The sequence below is a fragment of the Psammomys obesus genome, unplaced genomic scaffold (genome assembly GCF_907164565.1).
Source record: "Psammomys obesus unplaced genomic scaffold, mPsaObe1.curated_primary_1811, whole genome shotgun sequence".
Lineage (NCBI taxonomy): Eukaryota > Metazoa > Chordata > Mammalia > Rodentia > Muridae > Psammomys > Psammomys obesus.
In genome coordinates this window covers 14,837,439-14,856,355 of record NW_026585686.1, presented here as the reverse complement: position 1 = coordinate 14,856,355, position 18,917 = coordinate 14,837,439, and positions in this window count along the sequence as shown.

Here is an 18,917-nt window from a genome sequence, read left to right as displayed (position 1 = left end):
AAACTGGTACAACCACTCTGGATATCTATCTGGCGCTTTCTAAGACAATTACGAATAGTGCTTCCTCAAGACCCAGCTATACCACTGCTAGGTATATACCCAAAGTTTGCTCAAGTACACAAAAGGGATATTTGCTCAACCATGTTTATAGCAGCTTTATTTGTAATAGTCAGAATCTGGAAACAACCCAGATGTCCATCATCGGAGGAATGGGTACAGAAATTGTGGTATTTTTACAGAATGGAATACTACTCAGCAATCAAAAAGGAGGAAATCATGAAATTGGCAGGCAAATGGTGGGATCTAGAAAAGATCATCCTGAGTGAAATATTCCAGAAGGACAAAGACAAACACGGTATATACTCACTTATATAGACCTACAAGATGTGATAAACATAATGAAATCTGTACACCTAAAAAAGATAATCAAGAGAGCAGACATGGGTTAAGATTATCAATCCTCGTTTAGAAAGACAGATGGGATGTGCATTGAACGTATGACAGGAGTATACTGATCACATTTGAAAGACTCTAACTAGCAGTGTTTTCAAAGGAAAGACTCATGACCAAACCTTTGGCAGAGTACAGGGAATCATAAGAAAGAAGAGGAGTTAGTCTGATGGGGAAAGGATAGGAGCTCCACAAGGACCAAATGTATCTGGGCACAGGGTCTTTTCTGAGACTGACATTCAACCAAGGACCATGTATGGATATAACCTAGAACCTCTGCTCAGATGTAGCCTGTGGTATCTCAGTAACCAATTGGTTTCCCATAGTGAGGGGAACAGGGACTATTTCTAACAGGAACTCAATGATTGGCTCTTTGGCTTCCGCACCCCCCAAGGGAGGAGCAGTCCTGTTAGGCCACAGAGGAGAGCTTTGCAGCCAGTCCTGAAGATACCTGATAAAACAGGATCAGATGAATGGGGAGGAGGTCCCCCCTATCAGTGGACTTGGCAAAGGGCATGGTGGAGATGAGGGAGGAAGGGAGGGACTGGGAGGGAGTGAGGGATCGGGACAGGGCTGGGATACAGAGTTAATAAAATGTAACTGAGAAGAAAAAATAAAATTAAAAAAATATGCAAATGTTACTGAAATGTGTGTGACATTGAGGAAAGTGTCTTCTAAAATAAGATTTGTAACTAGCATGGTGCAATTAATGTTTTATTTAAATTAAAACATTGACCAAATATTTAAAAAAAAATTTAAAAAATGGGGAATAGAGCTAAACAGAGAACTCTCTGTAGAGGAATATCGAATGGCAGAAAAGTATTTAAAGAAATGCTCAACCTCATTAGCCATTAGGGAAATGCAAATCAATACAACCTGAGATTTCACCTTACACCCATCAGAATGGCCAAGATGAAAAACTCAAGTGCCAACACATGCTGGAGAGGTTGTGGAGAAAGGGGAACCCTCCTCCACTGCTGGTGGGAATGTAAACTTGTACAACCACTCTGGAAATCAATCTGGCGCTTTCTCAGACAACTAGGAATAGCGCTTCCTCAAGATCTAGCCATACCACTCCTAGGCATATATCTAAAAGAGGCTCAAGTACACAAAAAGGACATTTGCTCAACCATGTTTGTAGCTGCTTTAATTGTAATAGCCAGAAGCTGGAAACAGCCCAGATGCCCCTCAACTGAAGAATGGATGCAGAAATTTTGGTTCGTCTATACAATGGAGTATTACTCAGCAATGAAAAATAAGGAAATCATGAAATTTGCAGGTAAATGGTGGGACCTGGAAAGGATCATCCTGAATGAGTTGTCCCAGAAGCAGAAAGACACACATGGTATTTACTCACTCATATATACATACAACATAGGATAAACCCATTAAAATTGTTACATCTAAACAAACTAAGCAAAAGAGAGGACCCTAAGAAAAATGCTCAATCCCCATTCTGAAAGGCAAAGAGGATGGACATCAGAAGAAGAAGAAAATAGGAAACAACCTCTGAACCTGCTACAGAGGGCCTCTGAAAGCCAGAAGATTTAAACAGGAAACAACCTTGGAACCTGCCACTGAGGGCATCTGAAAGCCTCTGCCCTGCAGACTATCAAAACAGATGCTTAACCTTGATGGCCAACTGTCGTGCAGAGTGAATGGAATTTTATGTAAGTAGCGGGAAATAGTAAGAACTAGAGAGGACAGGAACTCCACAAGGAGAGCAACAGAACAAGAAAATTTGAACACAGGGAACTTCCCAAAGACTCATACTCGAACCAAGGACTATTCATGGAGATAACCTATAACCCCTGCACAGATGTAGCCCATGGCAGTTTAGTGTCCAAGTGGCTTACATAGTCATGGAAAGAGGAACTGCCTCTGACATAAACTGATTGGCCTGCTCTTTGATCACCTCCCCCTGAGGGGGGAGCAGCCTTACCGGGCCACAGAAGAAGACAATGCAGCCATTCCTGATGTGATCTGATAGACTAAGATCAGAAGGAAGGAGAGGAGGACCTCCCCTATCAGTGGATGTGGGGAGGAGCATGATTGAAGAAAGGGGAGGTAGGGTCAGATGGGCAGGGGAGGAGGGATGGGCTAATGGGGGGGATACAAAATGAATAAGTTGTAATTAATAATAAAAAAATAAAAAGTCAAAAAAATAAAATTAAATAAAAAAAGTTGAATGATCTGAAAAAATAAGGGAAGATAAATATATGTTTCTGATACATTAAGTGAGACAAACAGAATGTGGTATTTTTCACTCATACTTTTGTTATTTAAAGAACAGATTCAGTGAGAGGTCTTAGTTAAGGCAGTATATGAAAGATGGGGGATAAACTGAAAGAGGTAGAAGAATTGTTGGCTCACTGTGGAAATGTACATAATTGTCCAGAATAGTTAAACATGAGCAGAAAAAGGAGGTAGGATATCATGTCCAGTGGGCATTAATTTGCGTTTAAATTTCCTACTGAATAATATAAAGTGAAAGTAGATTTTATGATGTGTTTGTGTGTGTTTAAGTTTAAGTCAACAGTAACATGGGTTGTAGCATAACCAAACAGTAGTCAGAGTGAAGACTGTTATTTAAAGTGTGAGTTCTTATGTTCTAGTCAAAGAATTATTAAGGATAAGCTTGAGGGAGTACTCTGTTATATGAAAAGTAGTGGCCATTATCAGGAAAAACATTTTATTTCTTAAAAAATTTTTTTATACCAATTCTGTTTAACATCATTGTGGAGAGCTGCTTATTTGTCAGGCTACTTTGTTATTGAGTTCTCAGAGAAAATCATGTTTTCACCTTGGCCTTCACCTGGAGACAGGGATAGGCAGGATGTTTTATCAAGTTCACTTCCATTTGTTTGTGTGGTGATCACACAGACGTTGTTTGAGGTAAACAAGTTTGACTTTTCCGTGAATCCCTTTATTGTATTGAGGTGCTTTGTTCTGACTATAACAAGGGACTGTGGAATAAACCATTGTAACAGTTAAAAAAAAAAATATATATATATATAAGGGAAAATGGTTAATGAAAAAAAAAAGACTGATAAGTTAACTTGAACGTTGTCACTGACCAAAGATGGGGCAATAATTAACAAATCCATAGCAAATGGAGGTGCATATAATATTCTAATATTCATGAATTTATGGTGATAAACTTTATGGTATACTAGAAAACTGGCCAATTATTGTAAAAATTGATAAATCACAGCAGAAATGCATTCAATCTTTTATTTGTTCGTAGGTGCAGTTTATACAGGAAAGACAACTGAGAATTTGACCAAAAAATTTTATAGGAAAATTCCAGCTGATAAATGAAGAGAAATGATAGATTTAGAAAATCAATGTCTCAACACTTAATTAGATAATTGATCTAAGCAATTACCTTCAATGCCTGCTAAGACAGTTAGTTGAAAAGCTGATAGGGAACCTCATAATGGATGCTCAGAAAGGCAACACCTGAACTCCCTGATCAATATTAACAGCAGGCAGTATGTTTCTCCTGATACACTGTAGAAGAGAGGATATGATGCCTTTTTTGAAGTCTTCTAGTCACAAAACTGAACTTAAATATAATCCACTCTTCTAGTTCATAGTAATTATGATATGCAGAAACAACATATTTGTAAAACTTTCTCATTATTCTTGAAAAATATATGAAACAACAGGAGAAATTTTAAGAATGAAATTTGATGATATTGAGGAATTATTATTAACTTTTGATACATACTAATAACATGCTTATTTTAAAGCTGTCAATGTTTTATAGCTATATAATAATGTATTTAAATTTGAAAAAAAAGACTCTAAAATTTGTTTTAACATAATGCAGTAAATATATGGACTGAAGACTGAAAGTAAAGACTGTAGACTGACAAGCCTAACCTGGTAATTAGTGAAGTTAAGTGATGTGTAATAAACACTCACTTTGAAATTCTCTTTGCTGTGTTTATAATGTTTGTAAAGAAAAGAGTCAACCATGTTCAGCCTGATAATAAAAATACCAAAGACAAGAGGCATTCATTTCCTTCTACCCAACAATGTGGTGTTGGGGAAACAACCCCCTTGTGCAATGGCATCATAAGGAAACCAAGAAATATACTTTTTTTCTGGGTTTGAAGAAACTTTATTTGCTTATTGGGGGAGACACATATAAGGGGTTGGTCACCCATGTCTTGAGCACCCTCATGTTTTTGTAAATGTTCAGGATTACCTAGAGACCCAGTGCGGGGAGATGGTCTCAGGGTCAAAGGTGAGAACTTAGATTGCAAAAGCAGCACTTACAATTGACAAAATACATATTCCCTAGCCAACACAGATAGTATAATACAGAGGAAAACTTTTTTTTTTTTGCAACAAGTTTTCCAAAGAAAGACATGTTTGGAGATAAACTACCATTTCATATTCTAAGCAGCTTTATATGTGATAATTGGTAACTTTCAAATATTTGGAAAAATGGAAGCAACATTTATAGTATCCAAACTGTAAACATTTGTTTTATATTTAGCGAAGTCCTTGGTCATGGTGTCTCTTCAGAGCAATAGAAATATAACTAAGACAGTCTACATGCCTGTATTTTGGAATAGTATTGTGGTGGCTTTGGCTTGGCTCCCATCTGCTCATGTGTTTGAGTGCTTGGATCCCAGGGAATGGCGTTTTTAGGAGGTATGGCCCTGTTGGAGTAGATGTGGCCTTGTTGGAGGAAGTGTGTCACTGTGGGGGTGGGCTTTGAGGTTTCCTATGCTTAAGCTCTGCCCAGTGTGGAATTAGAGTTTCCTCCTGGCTGCCTTTGGATCAATATGTAGAACTCTCAGCTCCTCTTGCACCATGTCTGCTTGCACGCTGCCATGCTTTTTACTATGATGATAATGGACTATACCTCTGAAACTGTAAGCCAGCTCTAATTAAGTGCTTGCTTTTATAAGAGTTGCCGTGGTCATGGTGTTTTTTCACAGCAATAAAACCCAAACTACGGCAAGTACCATATTGCTGTTACTATAGATCTATAATATATTTTGGAATCTGAAATAGTGATTGCTCTATTTTGTTCTTTGTACTCAGTATTGTTTTGTCTATCTGGTATCTTTTTTGGTTTTATATGAATTTTAGAACTTTTCAAATTTCTGTGAATAATATTGTGGATATTTTGATTGATAATGTATTGAATCTGTGAATTGCTTTTGGTAAAACAGTGAGTTTAAAAATGTTGATTCTACTGATCCATGACTTAGGGTGTCTTTCCATTTTTAGTGCCTTCGTTCAATCTTTTTCTTCAGTCATTTGAAGTTTTTATTGTAGAGGTCTTGTACCTGCTTGGGAGGGTTATTCTCATATGTTTGTTGTCTTTGATATATTATGATTGCCCAAGAATTTGGTGTAGATATATTTAGTATTGTGTTATTTTAGTGGATAATTGATGTCTTCCTTAGGATGAGGTACCTTTCTTTATTTCTTTGTTTCTTTTAGTTTGAAGTCTATTTTTTTCAGATATTAGGATGGCTTGATTCTTGATTTTACTTGCTTTGAATACTTTTCCCCTATGCTTTCACTTCAAGTTTGTGCCTACCAATTACCATGCATGGAGATAACCTAGAACCCCTGCACAAATGTAGCCCATGGCAATTCAGTGTCCAAGTGGGTTCCATAGTAATGGGAACAGGGACTGCTTCTGACATGAACTGATTGCCCTGTTCTTTGATCACCTCTCCCTGAGGGGGGAGCAGCCTTACCAGGCCACAGAGGAAGACAATGCAGCCACTCCTGATGAGACCTAACAGACTAGAATCAGAAGGAAGAAAAAGAAACCCTCCCCTACCAGTGGACTTGGGGAGGGGCATTCGTGGAGAAGGGGGAGAAAAGGAGGGATTGGGAGGGTAGGAGGGAGGGAACTAGAGTGAGGATACAAAGTAAATAAAGTGTAATTAAAAATAACATAAAATAAAAATTAAAAAAATAAAATGAGTTTCTCATAAAAAATATATAGTTGGATTTTATTTCTTGTCTCAAAGGTTAGCCCCTTAAAGATAAATGAATCTTTCACTCAGTAACAGAAGACATCAACTCTGAAAAGATACATTTTAGCATTTTTATCATAATATTTAAAGACTCTCTTCAGAAGCTTCCTCTCTGGATTGGTTCTTTTCTTCTTTTTTTTTTTTTGTGGTTGGGGAGGGTTGTGACAGAAGCCTTTAATGTCTCTCATTTTCAACTATGAGCCTACAGTCATCCATAACACTGGGGAAAATAAAATAAAATAAAAGAGACACAGCAGTCACATAGGACAAAACTAGATATAACAAGACAAGACAAAAGCACTCATATTGAGGCAACTGAATAGGAGGAAAAGAGTCCCAAGATCAGGGAAAAGAGTCAGAGATACACCTGCTTCCATTGTTAGAAGTCCTATAAAAATACCAGGATAGCAACCACAACATAGGACGGGCTACAGACTAATGCAGGCCTCACGCTTGCCACTTTAGTCATTGTGTGCTAGTTGATTTGGCATGTCATGTTCTCCTGAGGTCCTTCATCATCTCTGACTACTACAATCATTTCTTCCCCTCTTCTGCTGGGTTGCCAGATCTCTGAGGGGAGGGACCTGATAGAGACCTAGCTGTGGTTCTTTGCACCTGCTCCTAACTGTTGCTGGAGGAAGCGTCTGATGTCGACTAGACCAAGGGCCCCTATGAGCATAGAAAAATATTAGAGTAATTTCATTGATTTATTTTTAGACCCTTCATGGTTCTACCTTTTGGTTCTACCGTCTGGGATTTTTGTTGAGATTGCATTCAATCTGTAGATTCCTTTTGGTACTAATGAACATTTTTAATATGTTAATCCTACCGGTACCTGAGCATAGTATATCTTTCTATCGTTTGGTATCTTCTTCAACTTCTTTTTTCAAAGACTTGATGTTTTATCATAAAAAGCGTAACTGTAACTGTGGCCTTACAAAATTTATTAGGTAATTATTCTTCTGTTTCTTCTTTGAAGAATATTGGTAATAACCCTTTAAAAGTCCAGGAGAATTCTGTACCAAAACTGTCTTGCCTTGAGCATCTATCTATCTATCTATCTATCTATCTATCTATCTATCTATCTATCTATCTTTGGTTGGGAGACTTTTATTTATTTAAATTGTCTAATCTTGATTTAACTTTGCAAGTAATATCACTGAAAAAATTATCCATTTCTTTTAGATTTTCCAATTTGATGGAGTACAGGTTTTAAAAGTATGCCCTTATGATTCTCTGGATTTCCTTGCAGTTTGCTGGTATGTTTCCATTTCATTTCTGATTTTATTACTTTGGATATTCTCCATTGTTTAGTCAATTTGGACAGTGGTTTGTCTATCTTGTTGATGTCCTAAAAAAAAAAAAAGCCAACAAACAAACAACCCACAGGTTTTTGTTTCATTGATTCTTTGTATTGTTTTCTTTGTTTTCATTTTATTGATTTCAGCCCTCATTTTCATTATTTCTTGCCATCTATCCTCTTGGGAGTGCTTACTTCTTTTTGTTCTGCAGTTTTCAGGTGTGCTAAGTTACTAGTGTAAGATTTCTTCAACTTTTTAATGTAGACACCTTTGTATATGCCTCTTGGCACTCCTGTCGTTGTGCCTGATAAGTTTGGGTATGTTGTATATTCATTTTCATTGAATTCTAGGAAGTCTTTAATTTCTTTCATAAAGAAATAAATTTTGTCTTGACCATTTTTTTTATTCAGTAGAAAGTTGTTCAGTTTCCATGAGTTTGTGAGCTTTCTTTCCTTTGTTTTTGTTGTTGTTAATATCAAGCTTTTCTTTGTATTATTATATTTTATAATTTATTCATTTTACATCCTGATTGTGGCCCCTTCCCCATCTTTTCCATGTACCACCCTCCCTCCCTCTTCTCCTAGTCTTCAGAAAGGGGGGAGTCCTCATCTCTTACAATCTGAGCCCAGCCTATCAAGTCTCATTAAGACTGCCTGTATCCTCTTCCTCCATGGCCTGGCTAGGCTGCCTTGTCAGGGAGAGGTGATCAAAGAGTGGGCATCAGAGTCTATGTTAGAGACAGCCCCTGCACTCCTTAATAGAAGACCAACATGGAAACTGAGCTGTCTACATCTAAGCAAGGTATCTAGGGTTCTCTTTATGCATGGTACTTGATTGGTGCATCAGTCTCTGCAGGACCTCCTGGCTTCATTCCTATTCCCTTTCCAATTCCAGTGTCTATTCTATGTGCTTTTCTGAATGAGAATTAAGAACCCTCCCTAGGATCCTCCTTGTTATTAGCTTCTTTAGGTCTGTGGATTATGGTATGGGTTTTCTGTACTATATGGCTAAGGTCTGCTTATAAGTGAGTATATACCATGTGTGTCTTTCTGGTTCTGGGTTACTTTATTCATAATGATCTTTTGCAGTTCTACTCATTTGCTTGCAAATTTCATGATTTCCTTCTTTTTAACAGCTCAATAGTATTCTACTGTGTAAATATACCACAATTTCTGTATCCATTCTTCGGTTGAGGGAAATCTAGGTTGTTTCTAGATTCTGGCTATTATGAATAAAGCTGCTATGAACATAGTTAGGCAAATGTCCTTGTTGTAAGACAGACAATCTTTCAGGTATATTCCCAGGAGTGGTATATCTGGGTCTTGAGGTAGTGTTCTTCCTAATTTTCTGAGAAAGCACCAGATTAATATCCAAAGTGTTTGTACAAGTTTCCACTACCACCAACAATGGAGGAGAGTTCCCCTTTCTCTTCATCCTTGCCAGCATGTGTTGTCAGTTCAGTTTTTGATCTTCCCTATTCTGACAGGTGTAAGATGGAATCTCAGAGTTGTTTCTATTTGCCTTTTCCTGAAGACTTAGGACATTGATCATTTCTTTAAGTGTTTCTTTCTTTTTTTTCTTAATAAATATTCATTGAATTAAATGAGATGAAACATTTTGTTGAATGTTAAAATACGAATGTGCTACTATAGTTAACATTTTTTAACTTTTATTAATTACACTTTATTCACTTTGTATCCTCACATAAACTCTTCCCTCTTCCCCTCCCAATCCCACCTTCCCTCTCTCTTCTTCACGCATGCCCCTCCCAAAATCCACTGATAGGGGAGGTCCCCCTCTCCTTCCTTCTAATCTTAGTCTATTAGATCTCATCAGGAGTGGCTGCACTGTCATCTTCTGTGGTCTGATAAGGCTGCTCACCCCTCAGGGGGAGGTGATCAAAGAGCAGGCCAATCAGATTATGTCAGAGGCAGTCCCTCTTCCCATTACTATGGAACCCACTTGGACACTGAACTGCCATGGGCTACATCTGTGCAGGTGTTCTAGGTTATCTCCATGCATGGTACTTGGTTGGAGTATGAGTCTCTGGAAAGACCCCTTCGTTCAAATTTTCTGGTTCTGTTCCTCTTCATGTGGAGTTCCTGTCCTCTCCAGATCTTACTATTTCCCACTTCTTTAATTGTGGTACATCTACACAATGGAATATTACTCAGCAATGAAAAATAAGGAAATCATGAAATTTGCAGGTAAATAGTGAGAACTGGAAAGGATCATCCTGAGTGAGTTGTCCTAAAAGCAGAAAGACACACATGGTATATACTCACTCATATAGACATATATATATAATATAGGATAAACCTACTAAAATCTGTACATCTAAAGAAACTATTCAAGAGGGAGGACTCTGACTAAAATGCTCAATCTCCATCCCAAAAGGCAAAGAGGATGGTCATCAGAAGAAGAAGAAATACACCCATCAGAATGGCCAAGATGAAAAACTCAAGGGACAACACATGCTGGACATGTTGTGGAGAAAGGGGAACCTTCCTCCATTGCTGGTGGGAATGTAAACTGGTACAACCACTTTGGAAGTCAATCTGGCGCTTTCTCAGACAATTAGGAATAGTGCTTCCTCAAGACCCAGCTATACCACTGCTAGGCATATACCCAAAATTTGCTCAAGTTCGCAATAAGGACATTTGCTCAACCATGTTTGTAGCAGCTTTATTTGTAATAGCCAGAACCTGGAAACAACTCAGATGTCCATCAACAGAGGAATGGGTACAGAAATTGTGGTATTTTTACACAATGGAATACTACTCAGCAATCAAAAAAGAGGAAATCATGAAATTTGCAGGCAAATGGTGGGATCTAGAAAAGATCATTCTAAGTGAAGTATCCCAGAGGAGAAAGACAAACATGGAATATATTCGCTTATATAGACCTAAAATATATGATAAACATAATGAAATCTATACACCTAAAGAAGATAATCAAGAAAGCAGACACGAGGTATGATGATCAATCCTCATTTAGAAAGACAAATGGGATATGCATTGAACGTATGACAGGAGTCTACCGCAGAAAGCATCTGAAAGACTCTACCTAGCAGTGTTCCAAAGTAGATACTAAGACTCATAACCAAACCTTTGGCAGAGTGCAGAGAATCATATGAAAGAAGGGGAGTTTGATGTGGAAAAGTTAGGAGCTCCACAAGGACCAAACATATCTAGGCACAGGGTCTTTTCTGAGATGGACACTCAACCAAAGACAATGAGAGGATAAAACCTAGAACCTCTGCTGGAATGTGACCCGTGATAGCTCAGTAATCAATTGGTTTCCCATAGTAAAGGGAACAAGGACTATTTCTAACAGGAACTCAATGACTGGCTCTTTGACCTCCACACCTCCGAAGGGAGGAGCAGTACTGTTAGGCCACAGAGGAGGACTTTGCAGCCAGTCCTGAAAATACCTGATAAAACGGAGTCATATGAAAGGGGAGGAGGTCCTCCCCTATCAGTGGACTTGGAAAGGGGCAGGGAGGAGATGAGGGAGGGATGGTGGGATTGGGGAGGGAATGAGGGATACAGCTGAGATACAGAATTAACAAAATATAAATAATGAGAATAAAAAAATAAAAAAAAAGAAGAAGAAAACAGGAAACAAGTTAGGAACCTGCTACAAAGGGCCTCTGAAAGGCTCTGCTCTGTAGACTATCAAGGCAGATGTTGAGATTTATGGCTAACTGTTGGGCAGAGTGCATGGAATCTTATGAAAGTTAATATTTTTTAATTTCTATTTTATTTTAGGGTATCAAAACATATGGTAAGACTCATACCAAATTTAGGGCAGAGTGCAGGAAATCTCATGAAAGAAGGGGGGGATAGAAAGACCTGGGGGGAACAGGAGCTCCACAAGGAGAGCAACAGGACCAAAAACTCTGAGCATAGATGTCTTTTCTGAGATTGCTACTCCAAACAAGGATCATGCATGGAGATAACCTAGAACCCCTGCACAGATGTAGCTCATGGCAGCTCAGTGTCCAAGAGGGTTCTCCAATAATAGTAACAAGGACCATCTCTGACATGAACTCATATGTTGGCTCTTTGATCACCTCCCCCTGAAGGGAGAGCAGCCTTATCAGTCCACAGAGGAAGGCAATGAAGCCAGTCTTAATGAGACCTGATAGACTATGGTCAGATGGAAGGGGAGGAGGACCTCTCCTATCTTTAAGTTTTCTTTGCCATTTGATATTCCTCTGTTGAGAATTCTCTGTTTACCTCTGTACCTCATTTTTTAACTTGATTATTTGCTTTGTTGGTGTTTAATTTCTTGAGTTTGTGTGTGTGTGTGTGTGTGTGTGTGTGTGTGTGTGTTTATTTATTGGATATTAGCTCTCTTTCGGATGTAGGGTTGGTGAAAGTTTTTCCCAGTCTGTAGGCTGTCATTTTGTTCTGTTGACAGAGTCCTTTGCTTTACAGAAACTTTTCGTTTTCATTAGGTTCCATTTATTAATATTTGATTTTAGAGCCTGTGCTATTGGTGTTCTGTTCAGTAAGTTGTTTCTTGTCCCAGTGAGTTCCAGGCTCTTCCCCACTTTTATTTCTAGCAGATTGAGTGTGTTTGGTTTTATGTTGAGGTCTTTGATTCATTCGGACTTTACTTTTGTGCAGGGTGCTAAGTATGAAACTATTTTCATTTTTCTACAGAAAAATGTAGACATCCAGTTAGGCCAACAACAGCTTTTGAAAATGCTATCTTTTTCCATTGTATGGTTTTGATTTCCTTGTAAAAAAATCAAGTGTTTGTAGGTATATGTGTTTATTTCTGAGTCTTTGATTCAATTCCATTGATCCATCAGTCTGTTTTGCCAGTACCATGCAGTTTTGTTAGTGTTTCTCTATAATACAGCTTGAGATCGGGGATGGCAATACCTCTGGAAGATCTTTATTGTACAGGATAATTTTAGCTATTCTGGTTTTTTTTTTTTTATATGAAGTTGAGAACTGTTCTTTCAAGGTCTGTAAAGAATTGTCCTTGTATTTTGATGGGAATTGCATTGAATCTGTAGATTGCTTTTGGCAGGATGGCTATTTTCACTATGTTAATCCTACCTGTCCTTAAGCATGGGATATCTTTCCATTTTCTAATATATTTTTCTTTTCATTTTTTTTTCAGAAACTTGAAGTTATTTTTATTTGCTTGGTTAGAGTCACAGCAAGATACTTCATATTATTTGTGGCTACTGTGAAGTGTGTAGTTTGCCCCATTTCTTTCTCAGTCCATTTGTCTTTTGTGTACAGGAAGGCTACTGATTTTCTTTTTGAGTTAGTTTTGTATCCATCCACTTTGCTGAAGGTGTTTATCAGCTGTAGGAGTTCTCTGGTAGAATTTTTGGCATCACTCATCTATACTATCATATCATCTGTGAATAGAATTACTTTGATATCTTCCTGTCCAATTTGCAGCCCCTTGATCCCCCTTAGTTGTCTTATTTCTCTGGCTAGGATTTCCAACATCTTATTGAAGAGATAGGGAGAGAATGAGCAGCTTTGCCTTGTCCCTGATTTCAGTGGGATTGATTTAAGTTTCTCTCCATTGAGTTTGATGTTGGCTATAGGCATGCTGTATATTGCCTTTACTCTTTTTAGGTAAGTGCCTTGTATCCCTGATCTCTCCAAGACTTTAAACATGAATGGATGTTAGACTTTGTCAAATGCTTTTTCGGCATCTAAGGAGATTATCATTTGGATTTTTTCTTTCAGTTTGTTTATATGCTGGATGACATTGATGGATTTCTGTATATTGAACCACCCCTGCAGGCCTGGGATGAAGCCTGCTTAGTCATAGTGAATGACATTTGTAATGTGTTCTATTGTTTGGTTTGTGAGTATTTTATTGATTATTTTTGCATCAATGTTAAGAAAAATTGGTCTGAAGTTCTCTTTCTTTGTTGAGTCTTTTTGTGGTTTAAGTATAAAGGTGACTGAGGACCCATAGAATGAGTTTAGTAATGTTTCTTCTGTGTCTATTTTGTGGTATAGTTTGAATAATATTGATATTATCTCTTCTTTGAGGGTGTGGCAGCATTATGTACTGAAACCATTTGACCCTGGGCTTTTTTTTTTCTTTTTTGGTTAGGAGACTTTTGATGACTTTTTCTGTGTGTTTAGGAGATATAGGACATTTAATTTACCTGATCTTGATTTAACTTTGGTTTGTGGAATATGATAAAAATTTGACCATTTAGATGGTCAAATTTTGGCATATAGGCTTTTGAAGTAAGAAGTAATTATCCTTTGAATTTCCTCAGTGTCTGTTGCCATCATTCCCTTTTCATGTCTGATGTTAGCCAGTTTCTCTAGGTTTGTTCATCTTGTTGAGCTTTTCAAAAAACAAAACAAAACACAAATCAAAACCAAAAACAACTTGGTTTAATTGATTCTTTGAATTTTTTTCTTTGTTTTTAATTTATTGATTTCAGCCCTGACTTTGCTTATTTCCAGCTGTCTACTCCTCTTGTTTGTATCTGCTTCTTTTTGTAGTGCTTTCTGGTGTGACATTAAGTTGCTTGTATGGGATGCTTCCAATCTCTTTATGAAGGCACTTAGTGCTATGAACTTTCCCATTAGCACTGCTTTCATTGTGTCTCATAAGTTTGGGTATGTTCTGTCATTATTTAAATTTTAGGAAGTCCTTAATTTTTTTTTCTTTATTTTTTTTTCTGACCCAGTTTTCATTGAGTAGAGTTGTTCAGTTTCCATGTGTGTATAGGCTTTTTGTTATTCCTGTTGTTGAAGTCTTGCATTAGTTCATAGTGATTCATAGGATATAAGGTATCAGTTCCATCTTCTTTCATCTGTTGAGGCTTGCTTTGTGACCTACTATATGGTCAGTTTTGGAGAAGGTTCCATGAGATGCTGAGAAGAAGGTATATTCTTTTGTTTTTGGGTAAAAATTTCTGTAGATGTTTGTTAGCTCTATTTGATCTATAATGCCTATTAGTGTCATTATTTCTAAGTTTAGCTCCTGCTTCATTTACTTGTCTTTTGGTGAGGGTGGGGTGTTGAAGTCTCCCACTATTATTGTATGGGGATAAATGTGTTGTTTAAGTTTAATTAGTGTTTCTTTTACAAATGTGGGTGCCCTTGTATTTGGGGCATAGGTGTTCAGAATTGAGATGTCATCTTGGTGGAGTTTTCTTTTAGTAAGTATGAAGTATCCTTCCTCATCTGTTTTTATTAATTTTGGTTGAAAGTCTATTTAATTAGATGATAGAATGGCTACTTCAGCTTGCTTCTTGGGTCCATTTGCTTGGAAAACCTTTTTCCAGCCTCTTATTCTCACGAAATATCTATCTCTGTGGCTGAGGTGTCTTCCTTATATGCATCAGAACGTTGGGTACTCTTTATGCAATGCATCCATTCTGTTAGTCTGCGTCTTTTTATTGGAAAGTTGAGTCCATTGATGTTGAGAGAGATTAATGACCAGTGACTGCTAATTTATTTTATTTTGGTGTTGGTTGTGATACTGCATTTGTGTGCTTGTCTACTTTTAGTTTTTCTGTAGTGAAGTTATTTATTTCTTGTGTTTTCATGGGTGTAGTTAGCCTCCTTGGGTCAGAGTTTATTTTTATTTTTTATTTTTCTAGTGTGTTCTACAGGGCTAGATTTGTGGACATATACTGTTTAAATTTTGGGGGGGCATCTTGTTTTCTCAATCTATGGTTATTGAAAGTTTTGCTGGTTGTAGTAGTCTGGAGTGATATCTGTAGTCTTTTAGGGTTTGCAAGACATCTACTCATGCCCTTCTGGCTTTTATGGTTTCTGCTGAAAAGTCAGGTGTGATTCTGATAGGTTTGCCATTATATGTTACTTGGCCTTTACTCCTTGCAGTTTTTAATATTTTTCTTTGTTCTATACATTTTTGTGTTTTGATTAATATGTGATAGGAAGATTCTCTTTTCTGGTATAATCTATTTGTTGTTCTGTATGCCTCTTCTATGCTTATAGGCATTTCTTTCTTTAAACTTGGGAAATTCTCTTTCATGATTTTGTTGAAAATATTTCTGGTCCTTGTAGCCAGAAATCTTCTTTCTTGTATTACTACTATTTTTATGTTTTGAATTTTTATGGTGTCCTTGATTTCTTGCATGCTTTGTGTCAGGAATTTTTTTAGTTTTAACATTTTCTTTGACTATGTATCAATTTTTTTTATTGTATCTTCTACACCTGAGATTCTTTCCTCCATCTCCTGTATTCTGTTGGTAATGCTTACCTCTGTAGTTCCTGTTTTTTTCTCTAAGTTTTCTTTCCAGGATTGCCTCAGTTTATGATTTCTTTATTGTTTCTATTTCCATCTTCAGATCTTAAACCAGTTAATTGATTTTCTTCACCTGATTCGTTGCAATTTCCTATATTTTCTTGAGTGGTTTATTAATTTCTTCTCTACAGGCCTCTCTAAAGGCCTTAATTTTTAGACTCTACCTTCTTATATTTCTTCATGGATTTTATTCATTTCCTCCATTATCATCTGCATAAGCATATATTTAAGGTCATTTTCTTGTGTTTTACTTTCATTAATGTGTCTAGTACTGGGTTCCTTGGGATAACTGGGTTCTGGAGGTGGCATAATACTTTGGCTTTTGTTGATTGTATTTTTACGATGGCCTTTAGCCATCTGGTTGTTTTTGGCATTGGCTGGTTGTTTCTGGTGCCTCCTGGAGTTCTCTGTGAGGATGTGTGTGTGTGTGTCTACAGGAAGAGCCCTGACAAGAAACTGGTATTTTCCAAAGGAGCCCTCCTCAGATTGATGGGTATGGTCTCTGACTGGTGATTGTTTTTCAGGGGATTACACATGTCCCATTCTCAGATTGTGGAGCAACTGGACTCCTCAGGAGCCCAAGGGTTCTCCTCTCACTAGGGAAGTCCCAGAGACAACTGCTCAGCCACTGGCTTTTTTTGCTCTGAGGTTAATGAGCTGTGCTGCTCTTATACTGTTACTCAGACTCTGTGCTTACTGGGTACAGCCATCCTGGAGAACCAGGGAGCCGAGAAGTTTGGTTGGTCTCCCTAGGGAGATGGATTGAGCTTTGGGGTGGCATCTGGGGCTGTTTCTATGGCTTCCAGATGTCAGAAGGCCCTGAGATTGGAGCTGCGTGCCTCAGTACTCAGAAAGTATTCACTGGCTGGTGAGATCAGCTCACTGGTGTGTTGCTATATGGTGAGACCCTGAGCCAGAAGGAACCTGGGAAATTTTCTGGGGATTATTTGGGTGACGTGAGGTTAGACCAGCTTGTTTTACTCACCTAGAAAATCTCCTCTCACCTAGGAAACACAAACACTGGTGTTTTGCGGCTCACCAAACAGCTGTTTTGTCTGTTGGTCTCTGTGCAATCACTGCTGTCCTGAACAGCAGTGTGCGATTGGCGCTACCATCTTGGAATCACCTCAATATCCAGCTTTAATCCATGAAGGTCAGATAGGAAGTAGGGTGTTAAATCACTCTTCTTGTATCTGTTGAGATTTGCTTTGTGTCTGAGTATGTGCTCATTCTTACAGATAGTTCTGTGAGGTGCTGAGAAGAAGGTGATTTTGTTTTTTAATTTTTCAAGACAGAGTTTCTCTGTGTAACATTCTCGGCTATTGTGGAACTTGATTAGTAGACCAGGCTTGCCTTGAATTCACTTGCCTGCCTCTGCTTGCCATGTGCTGTGATTAAAGGCATGTACCACGATGCCTGGTGGAAGGTTTTCGTTTGTGTTTGGGTGGAATATTCTGTAAATGCCTGTTAGCTTGATTTGGTCTAAAATGTCAGGTAGCTCCAGTATCTCTCTGCTTAGTTTTTGTCTGGATGATCTGTCCATTGGTGAGAGGAGGCTATTGAAGTCTCTCACTATCAGTATGTAAGGGTCAATATGTGATTTGAGCTGTAGTAGTGTTTCTTTTACCAAAGTTGGTGCCCATGTGTTTGGGATGTAGATGTTAAAAATTGAAATATCAGCAATAAAGGGGGCTGGTGGAATCTTCCCAGGCTGATGGGGCACAACTATAAAGAACAAATGTGTGACGATGTGGGAAAGATGGAAGAGCCTAGTAGTGAGTGTACTGTGTAGAGAGGCAGAACTGGAGACATAAATGTGGTGACAGGTGAGAGAGGACTGAGGTGGACACTGTAATATGTCTTTGCCCATTGGGGTTGATGGGATGGTATGCAGTAAACAGGAGGTTATGCAGCTCTGCTGTAGTATCACTCTGACTTTGGCTAATGACAGAGGCTGGAGATGAGAAACAGTTCACTTCCTGTGTTGGACCGACCACTTTTTTTTCTTCTGTGATGCTACTGAGGGCTATGTGTGGGTCCGTGATCCTGATGTCCAAGACCCATGTTACCACCTAATGTTACACAGATGTCCATAATCTATGTCGTGTCTTGAAGCCATGGCTGTTGCCGAGGGACATATTGATGTGGTGGCCTTAACTGCCACCTGAGTGATCCCAGTCCCTGCTTCTGCTGAGGGACTTACTATGGTCAGGGACTGTTTTCATGGTCTGTGCTCCACAGAAACCATGTGGAATCTCATGACTGGAATGAATGAGGAAGCTACTTTGGCAGTGATATCAATTATTTCAGATATTATGATTTCAGTGATATTAATGAGGAAGAGGGACATAGAAGGCTTCTGTGACAACCCTACCCCCACCCCAAGCTCTTCCCATTGCAAAAAAAGTATCAACCTAAACAGAAAGCCCCTGAAGAGAACTCTTAAAACGTGTAATAAGGTTGTGGAGGTGTAGTCCTCCATAACTGATGGCTTCTGTGGTGGGTGTGGGAGGGGAAGGACTCAGTTCTATTTAAGGGGCAGGCTACAAGAGTTTGATCATACTCCAGTGAATATATAGATAACACAAATTTAACTCTTAGTGTGTGTGTGGGGTCACAAGGGAGGCAGGGGAGGTGGACATGTGAGAAAAAAAAAGAATTAAAATGTCAGGTTAGTGGATTTTTTTTCTTTTTCATGTGTAAGAAGTGTTCTTTCCAATTTCTTTTGATTTGGTTAATTTTGATTCAAAGTCCATTTTTTAAGATATTAAAGTGGCCACACTAGCTTGCTTCTTTGGTTCATTTTCTTGGAATACAATTTCTAACCCTTTACTCTGAGGTAATGGCTATCCTTGATCTTGAGGTG